Source organism: Arvicanthis niloticus, chromosome 30 (genome assembly GCF_011762505.2).
Source record: "Arvicanthis niloticus isolate mArvNil1 chromosome 30, mArvNil1.pat.X, whole genome shotgun sequence".
Lineage (NCBI taxonomy): Eukaryota > Metazoa > Chordata > Mammalia > Rodentia > Muridae > Arvicanthis > Arvicanthis niloticus.
Window position 1 is genome coordinate 23,575,806 of NC_133438.1, and position 16,291 is coordinate 23,592,096.

General features: G+C 44.1%; 1 pseudogene; it reads right to left on the reverse strand.

Annotated features, from left to right (window-relative positions):
• Positions 1-6,447: 6,447 nt before the first annotated feature.
• LOC143440722 (glyceraldehyde-3-phosphate dehydrogenase pseudogene) lies at positions 6,448-7,461 on the reverse strand (annotated as a pseudogene).
• Between the last annotated feature and the right edge of the window lie 8,830 nt (positions 7,462-16,291).

A 16,291-nucleotide genomic window follows, 5' to 3' on the forward strand; every position in this document is an offset into this window, starting at 1 on the left:
ACAAGTTGGGCGAGGCACCGCACTGTGCCAGATTTCCTGATTATCTTGGCACAGGGAGGTATACCTGTATGCATATGGGTTTTGCATTCCCTTGATCCCATCCTGGCGAAAAAGGAGTGTGGGATGGGTCTACCATCACTCTGGGAGGTGATCCCGAAGGGAGGGTAGTACAATCTTCCCCTGTAAATACTTTAATTGCTGGGTACAGGTCAATGTTTTCTGTGACGTTTTTCGATTTAAACAAAAAGGGGGAACTGTTAGGCTCCATAAGAACCTTGCCCCAAGATGGCGATGGCCACCAGAGGGCCGAGTGATAAACAAGTCCTTATTAGGTGTGAAGGCTGTGCTTCAAGGTGGCCTGATCTTATGCAAGCATCATGAGCCTATGGAGAGATGATACGTGGCATGAGTTCATGGGCTCCTGGCAGAGTTTATAAGCTGCGCCTGGGAAAGGATCTCGGTCTCGCCATCTTGACTACCAACTGCTAAGCATCCTGAGTAAACTGCTGTGAGAAGGAACCGGTTGTTCCTCTGTGTCTTAATTCCTGCTGGTCAGGGTTGGCTCGAGACACACAGAAGGAGGGGAGGGAGGAACACAGAGGCAGGGAGGGAGAGACATGGGGGGAGGGAGAGACACAGGAGGAGAGGGAGGAACACAGAGGCAGGGAGGGAGAGACACAGAAGGAGAGGAGGGAGGAACACAGAGGCAGGGAGGGAGAGACACAGAGGCAGGGAGGGAGAGACATGGAGGGGAGGGAGGAACACAGAAGGAGAGAAGAGAGAGACACAGAGGCAGGGAGGGAGAGACATGGAGGGGAGGGAGAGACACGGAGGCAGGGAGGGAGAGGCAGAAAAGGAGAGGAGGGAGAGACACAGAGGGAGGAGCAGAGGAAGAAAAGAGACAGAAGCATCAGGAATTGAAGACCAGCCTCAGTTATATAGCCATAGCAAGTTAGAAGCTAGCCTGGGCTACAAGTGGCCCTATTTTAAGAAGGAAAAGAAAGAAGAAGGTGGAGGAAGAGGATCAGGAGTATCAATGTATGACTAAATGGATCTATGGGAAACACTTGGTCTTTAATCTCCTTAGGAGCTACGAGGGTAACTCTTCTGTGGAGACCTGTAGGCTGCCAACCTTATGTGGCTGAATAAAACAGCACCACAGAGTTGACACGGCTGACTAAAACAACGCTGCACCACGTCAGCTCTGTGGGCCAAGGGTGCACATTTGCGCGCGCCAGCCGCTCTGAGGCAGCGATCCAAGATGGCGCCTGCCTAGGCTCTGGTAGGAACTACCAGAGGCCTGCGCATGTGCAGTTCAATTTGGATCCAGCCCCTCCCGAAAGGGGCATGCAAATGAGGTACCACTAGGGTACCATGAACCTGGCCAATCACCCCCTCCCGGGCGGGGCATGCTAATGAGTATGCTAATGAGTCATTGCAAATTGACCAATCGGGCACCTCCATGCGCTTTGCCACGCCCAGGGCTGGGGGTATATAAGCAGCCTATTCTGGGCATTCGAGTCAGTCTCTCCCAAGAAATCTAAAAGAGCACTTCCAATAACGGCTGTTGAGAAGAATCCGGTTTGTCGCGTCTTCCTTGCTGGACAAGCGGGGCGCGACAGAGACCTAACATACGAAAACATTCATAGCGACATTGTTAATAACAGCAAAAAGAAGGAACAACCCAGAAGTTTCTTCAAAGTATTTGAAATAATAGTATTTATTAAAAGATGTATTATACAACAGTAGAAACTGAATAAAGCAAAGTTTAAACAGAAAAACATGAGTTAATTTTAAGTTTATTATTGACTCTCAGGAGCAACTTAAGGACCACACCAGCCTAAAGGAAATCAAGCCTGGGCATTATAAAACAGTTACTTTGAAGCATGGCTGACCTCTCAAAGTCTAATAAGATGATTCTTTTTAAAGCACTGGCTCAGTCAGTGTCATTTGCAGGGAAGCATACGGACCCGAGTTCAGTCCCTGGAGTTCACATAAAAGCAGTTTGCACTATAATCCCAGCCTTGTGGATATGGAAACAGAATCTCTGAAGCTCAGTGTCCAGCCAGTCCAGCTGAATCAGTGACCTCAATGTTCAGCTAGGACCCTGTCTCAAAATAACATCAGAGCAGAGGGACAGCTCAGTGGGTACAAGATCTTGCTTCAGAGACCTGGCAGGCAGGCTGACACAGACTCCCGAACTCACACAAAAGCCATATGCATCGGTGTACATCAGGAATCCCAGCACTCCTGTGGTGAAATGGGAGGCAGAGACAGAACAGGCTAGCGAGCTTGAGGGTGCTGCAGAGAAGCAGACACAAGGTCGGGGAGAAAACAGACTGCTGGACATTTGTCCTGATGTCCACATGCACCTCAGATGAATGAGCTCACACATGTACATATACACACACATACACACAGCAATGATTAATTCAAAAATAAGACATAACAAAGTGGGCTGGTAAGATAACTTAGCTGGCGAAGGCACCTCCTGTTAAGACTGCTAGATGACCTGGTAGGAGGAGAGAACCAACTCTGATCCTTGCAAGTTGCCCTCTGACCTCCACACTCCCGCAGTGGCACATGCTGAGCCACACACAAAATAAGTAACGAGAAAGTAATCTAAGTAGAAGCAGTGGAGAGTAATTGAGAAACACACCTGACTTTGGCCTCTGCCCTCCACATTTACACAAATGCATAAGTTTGTGTGTGCGCATGTGGGTGCATGTGCATGCATGCATGTCTGTATGTGGTGTGTATGCACCGTGAACAAGAGTGTGTAGAGTTTACCTTTGTTAGGGTACAGACAGAATGGAACAGGAGCCAGGCACTTCTAGCCTCTGAGCTTGCATTATTGGTTAAGCCTGCACTAGGAGTGTTTATTGACATAAAAATCCCTTTATTTTTTCATGTTGCTTCTAGAAGTTTTAGCTAATACAGAGAGACAAGGAGAAAAAGCAATAAAGACAGACCAAAGTGAGTTTCATTATTTATTTATTTATTTATTTACTGGTTTGGTTTTTGGCACATGATGGTACTATCTGGAAAACACAACACAACTCCAACTTTTTATTTAAAAATTAAAAATTTTTAAACTTAAAACTGTTCATGAAGGAGCTGGAGAGAGAACCCGGTGTTAAGGGCCCTGGCTACTCTTATGGAGGATTGGGGTTCTATTCCTAGGACCTACAGGCATCTCAGAATCATCTTTTAACTCGTTGCACGGGTTCTGGCGTCGCCTTCTGGCTGCTGCAGGAATTGCATGCATGCAGTGCATCTACATGCAGGCTGAACATCCATATAGATAATAATATTAATTCCTAAAAATCCATGGCAACTGATAAGACACTAGTGAAGGCATGAATTCTTGGTAGTAATCTCTCCCACTTGTTACTGACTTTGTGCCAGAAACTGTGCTCAGTGCTTTACATTCACATCTCAATTAAGCTCTAGAATTCTGTGTGTCAGGCTTTCTCCACAGGAATGAGGAAACAGCTCTTGTGGAGAACGACTCTTGACTGGCTGGACCAGGTTTGAAACTTGTTTTGTCTGACTCATATAGCTCATGCCCAGAAATACTGTTGTCTTATCTCCAAACAAATATCGACCTAAGATTTTTTTTTTTCCAAAACAAAGATAAACAGTGACCAGGAAAGTTGTTCAGGGAGAATGTGGCTTCCTTCAGTGGTGGGTATTGTTCAAGTAGGACATCACCTGTCTTAGTTAAAAGTACATGTGGTTCAGATGGACCAAATGCACACACAAAGTGAATGAGAGTATGTATCTTGAACAAGTCCGCAGCAGACAAAAGAAAGCTGTCTTTGGGGCCGGAGAAGTGGCTCAGCAGTTAAGCATGCTCACTGCTCTTACAGAGGACCAGGTTCAGTTCTCAGTGCCCACAAGCAGCCCCTAGCCTATGATGCCAGTTTCAGGGAACCCAGCTTCACGGACACTGCATTCTGTAGGCAAAACCCGTATACACATAAAGTAAACATAAATTAATCTTTTAAAAAATTACTACCTTTAAAAATCCATCTTTCATTTGCTCTTTCTTTTAAAACACCATTTAGATTGCTTGCTACCTTTCTGTCAATATCATTCACTTACACTATAATTGTAATTAATAATTAAAAGTACCTTTATTGGATGGGTGTGGTCTTACTGTTGTGAAGAGACACCATGACCATAGCAACTCTTATAAAGGAAAGCATTTAACAGGGGCTGGCTTACAGTCTCAGAGGTTTATTCCAGTATCATCATGGCCTGAAGCATGATGACATGCAGGCACACATGATGCAGCAGCAGGAGACTGTGCCACACTGGGCATAGCTTGAGCTCCTCAAAGACCATCCCCACAGGACACACGTCTTCCAGCAAGGCCACACAGCCTAATAGTGCTACTCCCTGTGAGCTCATGAGGGCCATTTTCTTTTACTATCACGGGTGGGTTTTTGTATTTCTCCTGCAAGAAGCTGTTAATGTTGCTTCTATTAGGAGCTGGTTCTGTCTCAATTCCTCTCAGTTGGTAGTTGAATACCGAAAGATAGATTTTGAATCACCTCTTAGGATGTGGACATTGAATACATTACTAGTGCGTAGAATCTAGTTTATTTTTTAACTTCTGTTCATTTGGTCTTGGAGACCCTTGCACCGTCACAAACGTTTTCTGAACTTACTTATCTTTACAACTTCCATTTGGAAATACTGGGAACAGCTTCAATCTCTCTTGCCTACCTCTGCCAATCTCTCATTACTCTGGAGGGTGCTGGGTGAGCCCAAGTGTAGGAGGCTCACATATTAGGATGAGAGGAGACTTCAGAGGCCAATGAGCCTCCTTCTGCTTTCTTATGAGCTCCTTTCAGGATGCTGGTCCAGTATGTTGGCTTTTTTCTTTTCAAATCTGCAAACTCAGAGACAATGCAGAACCCTGCAGCAGACCGTGGGACTCGAGGAACAAGGCTGCCCTCGTGTGGTGTGAAATGTGAACCGAAGAGGGATTTACCCAGAGAAACTTGAGAAATAGGAAGTTATAAAAGGTGAGCTTCCTTCAATTGTAATATCATTTGCAAATTATTTGTAATTGGTATCAGGCCCTGATAACTACATGCAGAATCTACTTTAGATGACACCAGAAACTTACAGCACAACCACAAGGTGTAACCATGGAATAGCCTGAAATTCCAGGAAGAGAAGAGAAGAAGAAGAAGGAAGAGAAGAGGTGGACAGGTATTTTGGTCTACAGAAGTCCCCTCTCCCTCATATAGTCTTATATAAGAACAGGCATAGATGTGCATAATTTTGTTAAGTAACAGAATGTTATAGGAATTCTTGGAAGTCATGGTTTTTTTTTTTCAAAAATAATATAGAATATAGTAATTGTGGATTGAAATAAGCATAAAAGTATTATATCCTCACGCAGACCCTGCCTCCAGTAGCTGTGTGAGTTCTGCTCTGGTTTCAGTGTAGCAGACTAAGGTCTATTTTTGTTTATGTTTGTTACTTTTTGTTAGTTATGTTTTGAGACACAGTTTCACTACTTGGCTCAGGTTGTTCTTAGACTCTGAGCTGCCTAAACCTCCAGAGAGCTGGGATTACAAAGGTACATGTGGCTCAAGCGCAAAGTGAAGTCAAGAGAAATCCATTTCATAAACGTAGATTCTAGGCATGTAATGGTTCTAGCAAGTTGGTTCAGGCCAAGGAGCACACAATGGGAGAAAGAAAAAAGCTTGCCTAAAAGTATAGGAGATGATATTTCCATCTCGGACTATTGCAGATAGCTGATAGAAGGCATACACATGTCTGCCCACCTTCACTGGAATCTGAGAGGATGGATAGAGGACACTCTACCAGTGGCTGCTCTCTGGGAAGCAAAAGGTTAGAAGTAAGCTTCCCTGTCCCCACAGGACCCCAGTTACCTCAGTACCTATATAGAGACTGAAAATAGACACTCTGTATGTTAGGTTTTTTAAAATATAAAATATGGAATAGTCAAAAAACAAGAAAATTGGTATCACAAACAAGGAAGAGAGGTTAGCCGGAGAGCTTCAGGCTCCTGGCACTACCAAGAAACTAAATAATCCCTGGCTTCTGACCCATTTGGATTTATAATCTATAGCTACCACTTAGGTAATCACCTTAGTCACATTATTTAACGGCTTTAATCTTTAGTTTCTAATCTTGAACATGAAATCTCAATGCCTAGGTTGTGTCAAAGATTTCTTTTCTTTTTTCTTTCTTTTTTTTTTTTTTTTTTGAGTGGGTGCAGCGGACGTTTATTGATGGTATTTCAGAGAGTAGGGAGGGCTCCCTAGGCCCCTCCTGTTGTTGTGGGGGTCTGGAAAGGGAATTGTGAGGAAATGCTCAGTGTGGGGGACAGGGACTCCTCAGCAACCGAGGGCCTCTCTCTTGCTCTCAGTGTCCTTGCTGTGGTGGGTGGTCCAGGGTTTCTTACTCTTTGGAGGCCATGTAGGCCCTGAGGTCCACGACCCTGTTGTTGTAGCCGTATTCATTGTCATACCAGGAAATGAGCTTTACAAAGCTGTCACTGAGAGCAACACCAGCCCCAGCATCAAAGGTGGAAGAGTGGGAGTTGCTGTTGAAGTCACAGGAGACAACCTGGTCCTCAGTGTAGCCCAGGATGCCCTTCAGTGGGCCCTCAGATACCTGCTTCACTACCTTCTTGATATCATCATACTTGGCAGGTTTCTCCAGGTGGCATGTCAGATCCACAACAGATACATTAGGGGTAGAAACATGGGAGGCCATGCCAGTGAGCTTCCTGTTCAGCTCTGGGATGACCTTGCCCACAGCCTTGGCAGCATCAGTGGATGCAGGGATGATGTTCTGGGCAGCCCCACGGCCATCACGCCACAGCTTTCCAGAGGGGCCATCCACAGTCTTCTGAGTGGCAGTGATGGCATGGACTGTGGTCATGAGCCCTTCCATGCTGCCAAAGTTGTCATGGATGACCTTGGCCAGGGGGGCTAAGCAGTTGGTGGTGCAGGATGCATTGCTGACAATCTTGAGTGACTTGTCGTATTTCTCATGATTCACACCCATCACGAACATGGGGGCATCAGCAGAAGGGGAGGAGATAATGACCCTTTTGGCCCCACCCTTCAAGTGGGCCCCGGCCTTCTCCATGGTGGTGAAGACGCCAGTGGACTCTACGACGTACTCAGCACCAGCATGACCCCATTTGATGTTAGCGGGATCTCGCTCCTGGAAGATGGTGATTGGCTTCCCGTTGATGACAAGCTTCCCATTCTCAGCCTTGACTATGCTGTTGAATTTGCCATGGGTGGAGTCATACTGGAACATGTAGACCATGTAGCTGAGGTCAATGAAGGGATCGTTGATGGCAACAATCTCCACTTTGCCAGATGCAGAGCAGAAGGCAGCCCTGGTAACCAGGCGCCCAATACAGCCAAATTCGTTCACACCAACCTTCACCATTTTGTCTACGGGACAAGGCTGGCACTGCACAAGAAGATGCGGTAATCTCCGGAACAGGGAGGAGCAGAGAGCTGTGTCAAAGATTTCATCAGAGGACGCAGGGTAATTAGCACTTGCCTAGCTCTCACTCAGGGATTCCATAAATATTAGGACAATAGAATCGTCCAAGAGCAGTAGAAATGTGCGTATACCTAGACTTTCTGTGCCCACAATGAAGCTACTGTATTCACAATGAAAAACAGCTTTCTTGAATTTTTAAGGTATTTTCAGGAGAGATGTTATTTAACGTGTAATAGTTTTCTAAAGGCAGTACCTTAGCGGGGGTACCTGGAATATAAAACATAGCAAAAGCTTACTCTCGAGATGAGAAACCCAGCCTTTGAGTCTTAATAGTGCACTGGTTTTACAAAAATCTCTTGGATCCAAGATTCACTCTTTCAGATGCATCACAGGCTAGCTAGATGTCTTTGAACTTCAGTTTCTCTACACAAGAATAATAGCTACAATTCATATATTGCTACAAATATATCACATTGCCTATGATGCTGGGGATAATACGTAAATACCTATGTCAGAGAAAACCTCAATCAATACGTTTTTGTACTCTTGAAATTCCTTTGATGATGGTGGTGATGGCAATGGAAACGTCCAGAGAAATCCTGAGATTTAGGAACCTGATAGTGAGTTTACAAGGCCATTTTGTCTTCTGAGTAGAAAATTAAGGACCCAGAGTCGGAGTGGAAAATTAAGGACCCAGTGTCGGAGTGGTTCGGTTACCAGATTGATACTTCAATCTGGGGCAGATCCCCAAAGTGGGGCTGTCTGTCCTGCAGCTCCGTGCTACACTTTGTCAGTAGAGGGCGCCAAAGGTACACCACAGGAGAGAGTGGCTTTCTAACGGGGCCCACAAGCTTGTTTGCCAACCCTTGCAAGTCAAGCTTGCTCAGAAGATGGGGATAGAGCTCAGAGGTAGAGCTTACCATTCACAGGGTCCCACATTCTAGCCTCCAGCAGAAACAACAAGAAAAAGTCACCCAGAGTTCACTGCTCCCTCTCCCGTTCTGTCTACAGCCGACTCGAAGGAGGTTGTGGTGAAGTAGCTCTCTGGCTTGAAGATCCTACACCAGGAAGCAATGAATGCATCCACTCCCACAATGATTGAGAGGTACACAACCCACTGCAATCATCTTCCCTTGTTCCAGGGCATTTGGGAATATAGTCCAAAGGGAGAAAGTGGGACACTGAGCCCCCAAGTTCTTCAGTGCCCTGTGTGCAGCAGCTCCTGGTAATGACTAAGAACTCTCCAATATTCCAGACAAGAGCCTCTCTCCCTAGTGTTTAGCCTTCAATTCCACAACTGAAGAACCTTTCCTGGGACCATATTTCCTCTACTGCCTACATCATCCTGGGACACTCTGAATGCTTATTGAAGATTTTTGTTCCTTTGTATAAAGCACATCCTTGCTGTCAATCTATCCTTGGGTTGACTCTCTAGTCTGGGCAGAACATACTATAATGAATGGAAAGTTCTGGGTGGGCAAGGTGGCTCAACAGGTAAAGGAGCTTGCCAACAAGCCTGATGACCAAGTTTGACCAGAATGCCTACAGTGCAAGTAGAGAACAGACTCTGGAAACTATGCGTTCACACATATACACAGACACAGAATGAATTAATAAGTGGGAAAAGATTTAAAATAGAAAATAATTTATAGTCAATATGAACTCCATGCTGACATAATCCAAGTACTCTTTACTCTCAGTCTCCTGTCTCCTGATTAAGTGGGATTTAGTGGGGGAGCTTATCCTTAATCCCCTAAACGAATGTCTGCAAGCCCTACCAGTTCCATGATAAGTCTGAGACACTAGATGATCCTCTGAGCTTTAGAATAATTCAGTAATGGGAAAGGGAAGTGGAAAGAGAAGATGGCTATATAAAAGTAATGCATGGGAAGATCGTTGTAGGTGCCAAGTGAGTGGTTATGAGAAGTGACCCAGACAAAGCTGGGTTTGCAGTGTGTGCTTGCTCTGGAAAAGCCCAACTGTAGGTATCAGTAGACATTCTGCACCATATCGTATGCTAAACCGCAGATCTGCTGGAAGAGAATCAAGAGCACACAAGTGGCTTCCTCGTCTCTCCCTTCCTTTTCCTCTTCCTTTACCCCTATGCCTGCCGGTTTAAATAGGAAAGGATGGGTCTAGACCTAAAAAGCAATAGCAAGATTATACAAGAACAAGGATTTATGGTAATTTGGTTGCATGATTGCTGGATCTGCCATTACTCATAGCCATGCTATCTCTAAAAAGTACTGTCATGTGTCCCTGGCAGATATGAGACATCACATTAGGAGACCACTTTAGTCAAAGTGGATTGAGCCCACAGTGATTTTATGCTGTCCACCTCCAAGATGCTCTGAGCATGATCTTGGTGCAGCATCTTCATTCCTACCTGCAACATCCCTACCCTACAAAGGCACCCCCCTCTGTAGGAATAACACTGACACTCTCTGAGGACCCTCACCCATGTGACAGTGCTCTCTCTTTTTGCTCTGTGATGAGGGTGGGTCTTGCTCACAGTTCAGCCCCAACCACATAATATCTTCTTTTAAAAGCCTCTCCTCAAACACTTCACATCTTCCATACTTTCCCAACCTTCTATAGTCTGGCTTAGAAAGGTTGAAAGGGTCCAATCAGTTTGGGGACCACTTTCTTCGTAAATACTTCCTAAGGGTCTGAGCTTTGAGTCCAGCATCTGTCATCACCATTTCAGCAGAAACTACAGTGTGAACATTCTTTAACACAAAAACTACTTTCAGTGAAAAACTTTCAGAGTTCTTTGATAGAGCACAAAGGAAGTCCGTGCTAAAAATGTTGAATTAACATTTACATATAAATATGTATATTTTATAAGGATATATATTTAAACACTTAGAACTACGTACATTTATGAACTGGATATGTGTGTCTGTGTTTTTATTGTAAGATTTTTTTTTTTGGCTTTTAAGACAGGGTTTCTCTGTGTAACAGAGTCCTGGGTGTTCTGGACTCACTTCACAGACTAGGCTGGCCTCAGACTCACAGAGATTCACCTGCCTGTACCTCTTGAGTGCTGGGATTAAAGGGGTGCACCATCACACAGGCCGATTCTAAAATGATTTTAAAACAGCCTTAAGAGACTTGGTATATTGATTTCCTACTGCTGCTAAAACAAACCTAGTGGCTTAGATGGACATAAATCTTGCAGTTCCAGAGGCTATATCAAGCGTCGGTGGGATGACCATCCTTCTGGCAGCTCTAGGGAAGAGTGAGTTCCTACGCTGGTCCTGAAGGCTGCCAGCATCATTTTCGATGTTTCACATTCCTCTGTGGGGTGGCTTTTGTACCTTTCAGTGGCTGCGTGCACAAGTTACTCTCATAACCATTCACAAAGACTCTTGTTTGCCCTCTTCCGGGGGGAAGGGCCTTTGTGACTTCATTAGTCCCAAGTTAGCTGTAGCTGATGAGTGGGCTTAATTCTCTTTCATTGTGTATAGTTCTCCAGGGTTAACCATAGAAGCAAAACGGGCAGGAGACACATCTCAAGAGATTTGATGGGGAACATCGGCTGACATGGTTGTCAGGACCAGCAAGCACAGAGAAGGGCAGTAAGTTGCCTGTTGGGCAAAGTTTTATACAGGTGTGGCTGGAGGATAGAGTCAGTAGGGGGCAGTGTGGTAACAAATGAGAGCTCCGACTGTGAAGCCCAGGAATAGGGTCTGAACCCCGATCATCTTCCCTCTCTTCTTCTCTGCCTCCCTACCTTTATCTTTCTCTCTTCTCTTCTTCTTGAAAGGGTCTCCTGTAAGCCTCAAACTCTGAACTTGTTACGAAGCCGAGGATAACTTTGGACTCCCAATCTTTCTATGTTCACTTATAAGGTTCTGGAATGAACAAGCACCTCAACATCATTGTTGTTACCTGCTTTCTTGAGACAAAGTTTCTTGGTGTAGCCCTGACTATTCTAGAACTTGTTCTGTAGAACAGGCTGGCCTCCGACTCAGAGATCTATCTGCCTCTGCATCCCGAGTGCTGGGATATTCAGTGTACGCCACCACTGCCTTATTCATTTTTACTTTTGTAAACCGAAGAGATTTGTTTTCCAGATTGAAAATTGTAATTTATATCCGACTTTTGTTGATATTTTATACAATTCCATTTAGAAGCAATTGGTTCAGTATTTGCACGTGCCGACTTCATAGCTCCTTCAGACCATGTACCACCCAAGTAACAAGAATGGGCTGCACTAGCCAGGCCATGGGGCGTCTCCTCTGCATTCATGCTTGGATAGCAACCCAGTTTTTTCTTGGGAATCTGGACAAAGTGCTGTTGCTAATGTGGGGATACTTGTTTGCTTATGAATGCTATTGGAATTTGGAACAGTTCATTCATTATGTGTTTTTTGTTCTTTTTTACATATCCTATTTCACCACAAATTCTTCCTGTTTGTTATATGTATTGATTATCTGCTCTCCATTTTTTTTTTGCCACTAAGTAACATTCTATACTATATGGACCTGGCAGAGTCTGCTCCACCATTACTCATTAGTTAAAAGATGCCCAAGATGTTTCTATTTGGAAGTTATAATGGATAAGTTGTTGCAGACATTTAGGTGTAGTATGCATGTGTGCGTGTGTGCGTGTGCGCGTGTTGTGTGTTGTATGTGTTAATGCAAGGGTTTTTCCCTCTGCAAAGGTCTGAAAATATGTAGTAGTTGTGTGTTTCATTTGTTAAAACGTACTTATTATGTATACAATGTTCTGCCTGCAAGGCCAGAAGAGGCCATCAGATCTCATTATAGATGGCTGGGAGCCACCATGTGGTTCCTTGGAACTGAACTCAGGACCTCTGGAAGAGCAGCTGGGACTGTTAACCACTGAGTCATCTTTCCAGCCCTGTGTGTTTCATTTTTAACTAACAAATAAGCTGTTTCTCAGAGTAGCTGAACCATTTCCCATTCCTTTCAGCAAAGTGTAAATGATCCAGCCCCTCTGTATGCTCAAAAGCACTTGATATTCCTTCACTCATTTTGCTTTGGTTCTTCTGAGAAGTATATAATAGTTCACTGTGGTTTAATACTTCACACTTTCCAAATGGCTATCAATGTTTAACTTTTCTCTTGCCATGATTATTTTCTATTTGTACTCTTCTTTGGTAAATGGGTCTTCATGCTTTGTCTCACTGAATTGTTTGCCTATTTGCTATGCAGCTATGTGCATGCACATATGTGTGCACATGTGTATTTGTGCATGTGTATGTGTGTACATGTGAACAACAAATCTATATCTCACAGATCTAGATTCTGTCAGAAATCAAGGCACTGGCAGGGTTGGTGTCTGGTGAGGGGATGCTTTCTAGTTTGCAAATGGCTGTCTTCCTTTGACAGGCTGCTCTTGAAAGTTCTCTTAAAAAGACACTCTCCTGGTTAACTTTAGTTGTCAACTTGACCACTTGGGTTATCTGAGGGTCTCTCCCAGTGTGGGTGACACCATCCCTGGGTAGGTGGAATGGAACTGTATAAAAACAGTAGATGAACATAACCCTAGGAGCAACTGGCATTTCTTCATAGCTTCTGTGTCAGTTCCTGCCTCTTGGTCCTACCTTGAGCTCCTGCCCTGGTTCCCCTCAATGATGGGCTAAAATAAACCCTTTTCTTCTCCAAAGTTGCTTTTGGTCATGACGTTTATCGCAGCAACAGGAAGCAAACTAGAGAAGACAGTAATTCCACCCAAGGAGACTCTGCCCTCATGACATAATCATTTCCCCCAATCTATACCTTGTAAACACTACCACAATGAGGACTGGTTCCAACATCTGCCTTTGGAGGGCAATAAATATTTAGAATATAGAAAATATCAAGTCTAAAAATCCTCTAGATTTCTTAGAGTTCACAGGTTTTGTCTTATGCTTTGTCTTCTATAAGTTTTATGTTACAGGTAAGTTCATTCTTCATGTTGAACTTATTTTTGTATAAGGGCACCATCCACTGAAGGGAAAAACCATGTTTGTTCTACTAAATTGTTTTGGGATTTTATGTACTGATAGAAATTAGTTACTAATATTCCTGTGAGTTTACTTTTGGGATCTATATTCTTTTCCAGTGACCTATGCATCTCTTTGCTAGTTCACACTGTCTGGGTTACTGTCATGTGTGTAAGGTTTTCACACTCTCTGGGTTACTGTAATCAATGCAAGTCATTTAATCTATGGGTTACTGTCATGTAAATTGTTTACACTATTGTATTACTTTAATATATACTTAATATATGTAAGTCATTCACACTCTCTCGGTTACTGTCATGTGTGTAAAGTTTTCACACTCTTGGATAACTCATGTATGTAAGTTGTTCACACTGTGGGTCACTCCCATATGTGTAAAGTTTTCACAGTCTTGGGTTATGGTCACATGTGTAAGGCATTCCCACTTGGTTTTTGTCATGTGTGTAAGTAGTTCACACTCTCTGGGTTACCGTCATGTGTATAAGTAGTTCACACTCTTGGGGTTATTGTTATACATGCAAGGCATTTAAACTGTCTGGGTTACTGTCACATATGTAAGTTGCTCACACCCTAGTGTCACTGTCACATATGTAAGTCATTCACACTCTCTGAATGACTGTAATAATAAGAGGTAAAATAAAGCATGGTATACTTAATTTATATTAGTATTTTATTTATGTTCCTGGGGGAAATCAATGAAGTATCAGAAAAAAAAAAACCTCACAGAATTGACTGTAGCTTGGAACAAATTCATGGAGTCATATAGGAGAGAAGATGTAATTTTTTTTTTTTAAAAAATAATACTTCTGAAGAAGAAAATTCATATTAATTCTAGACATTGTCGACTCAGTGAGGAAAATAACTTGAAAGGGCTAGGTATCCTGTAACTGACCTGTTGAGACCTGGCCCCCTCCTTTGCCTCATTCCCTGGGAACTCTGCAGGTCCTCATGGGACCCAGCCTTCCCCTCTTACCCCATCCTCTTCCTGTCAGCTGCCAGTACCTCCAATAGCAGCAGACTTTACCTGGGAAGGGCAGGCTTGGGAATCAGGTATGCCATCTTCACATTCATTTCTTTTCTTCACTGCAAATTCTCCAGTCTCTTCTCCCAGCCAATACAGACCTACTGGCTGGCTAGAAGGGCTTGCCCTCCCTTGCCTCAACTCCCTCAGGATGCCACTGAGTCTGGTGGCAGATCCAACTTTCTTCTTTCCTTGGACTCTGTCAGCCTTCCTCTTCTTGCCAAACCTCACTCCTTCCAGACAGTCCCTAGTAACACTTTCTTCTTGGGATCCCTTCAACTGGGAGGGACTCAGAAACACTTCTACCAGGAACTCATAGCCACAACAGTCCTCTGAGATCCAGAGAGGGCAAAACCAAAATTAAACAAAACAAAACAAAACAACAAATAAACATGTAACCCCCCTCTTCCCCACAAAACAAGGAATGGAACACACACCCAGCAAAGACAAGAGCAGCTATAAACTCCTAGAATTACGATAGTGCCAAACGCGGACTCCTAGACACCTGAGTAAAAATGTACCCAGTAACAGCCAAGAGCGTCTGTCTCCACCACAACCCAGCAGCATTAAACAGCAGGCCACGAGAAGCCTAGAGCTGAAGTAAAAGACAAAGACTTCAAAATCGCTTTTATGAATATGTTCAAGGAAGGGCCTAAAAGGGGATGGGAATGAATCTGTTAAAAACAGAGTCCCTGAGAACACAAATGCTGGACATGATGGAGACAGTTAAGGCATGACAACAGAAAGAGAAAACCAGGAGGAAAAGTTCAGGGCCCTGGCTGGGGAAGCAAGCTGCATATTTTCACCTACTGCTCCTCTCCTCCAATCCAGCCTCCCCCACACATCTCTAGTTCTGCAGACACCCTGCTGAGGCCTCTTTCCCTCCTGCCCCCATCTCCAGTGGCTCAGTCACACAGACCCTCCCCTAACGCCCTTCCCCAACTCCAGCAGGCAATGCCTGGGAACCAACAAGCTACTCTAGCCAGAGAAGCAAGAAGGCTAAGTGCAGATCTTTCCTTCTTCTGCTCCTCCATGTTTGGTCTCCCAGTCTCATGCCCAGCTCCTCAGCAAGCTTTCCTCTGTGCCTCTCCTCACTCTCTGCCCTTGTTTCCAGGGAACTAAGCAGATACTTGTGGAACATCATGCTTTCCTCCCTTTGTGGACACTCAGCTCCTTCTCTGGTCCATTTCCATACTCAAGTGGCAGTTCCCAATTTCTAGGTGCACATTTTAACTGGAATCTTCAGAGGCCACACCCATCAGGATCCCAGAAGTATTTCTTAGCAGGCAACACCCACCAACCAATCTCTCTAAAGACCCAGAGAGAGAGCAACAGAAACTGAAGAACAAAACACTCAACCCAACGAAAACAAGACTAGATATCAGCACCTAGAATTACAATCATCTCAAACCCAGATGCCTAAACACCAGTACAAAAAATACAGTCATTAACAGGCAGGGCAGTATGTCTCCATTAGAGTTAGTCAGGGTTCTCTAGAGTCATAGAGTTTATGGACTGGATCTACCTATCTATGAATCAATCTATCCATCCATCCATCTATCTATCTATCTATCTATCTATCTATCTATCTATCTATCTATCTATCTATCTATCTATCTATCTATCTATCTGGAATTTACTGGAATGATTTATATCCTGTAGTCCAACTAACCCAACAATAGCTAGCTGTGAATAGGAAATCCAAGAATCTAGTAGTTGTTCAGTCCCACGAGGCTGGGTGTTTCAGCTGGTCTTCTGTATAAACTGGATTTTTTAAAACC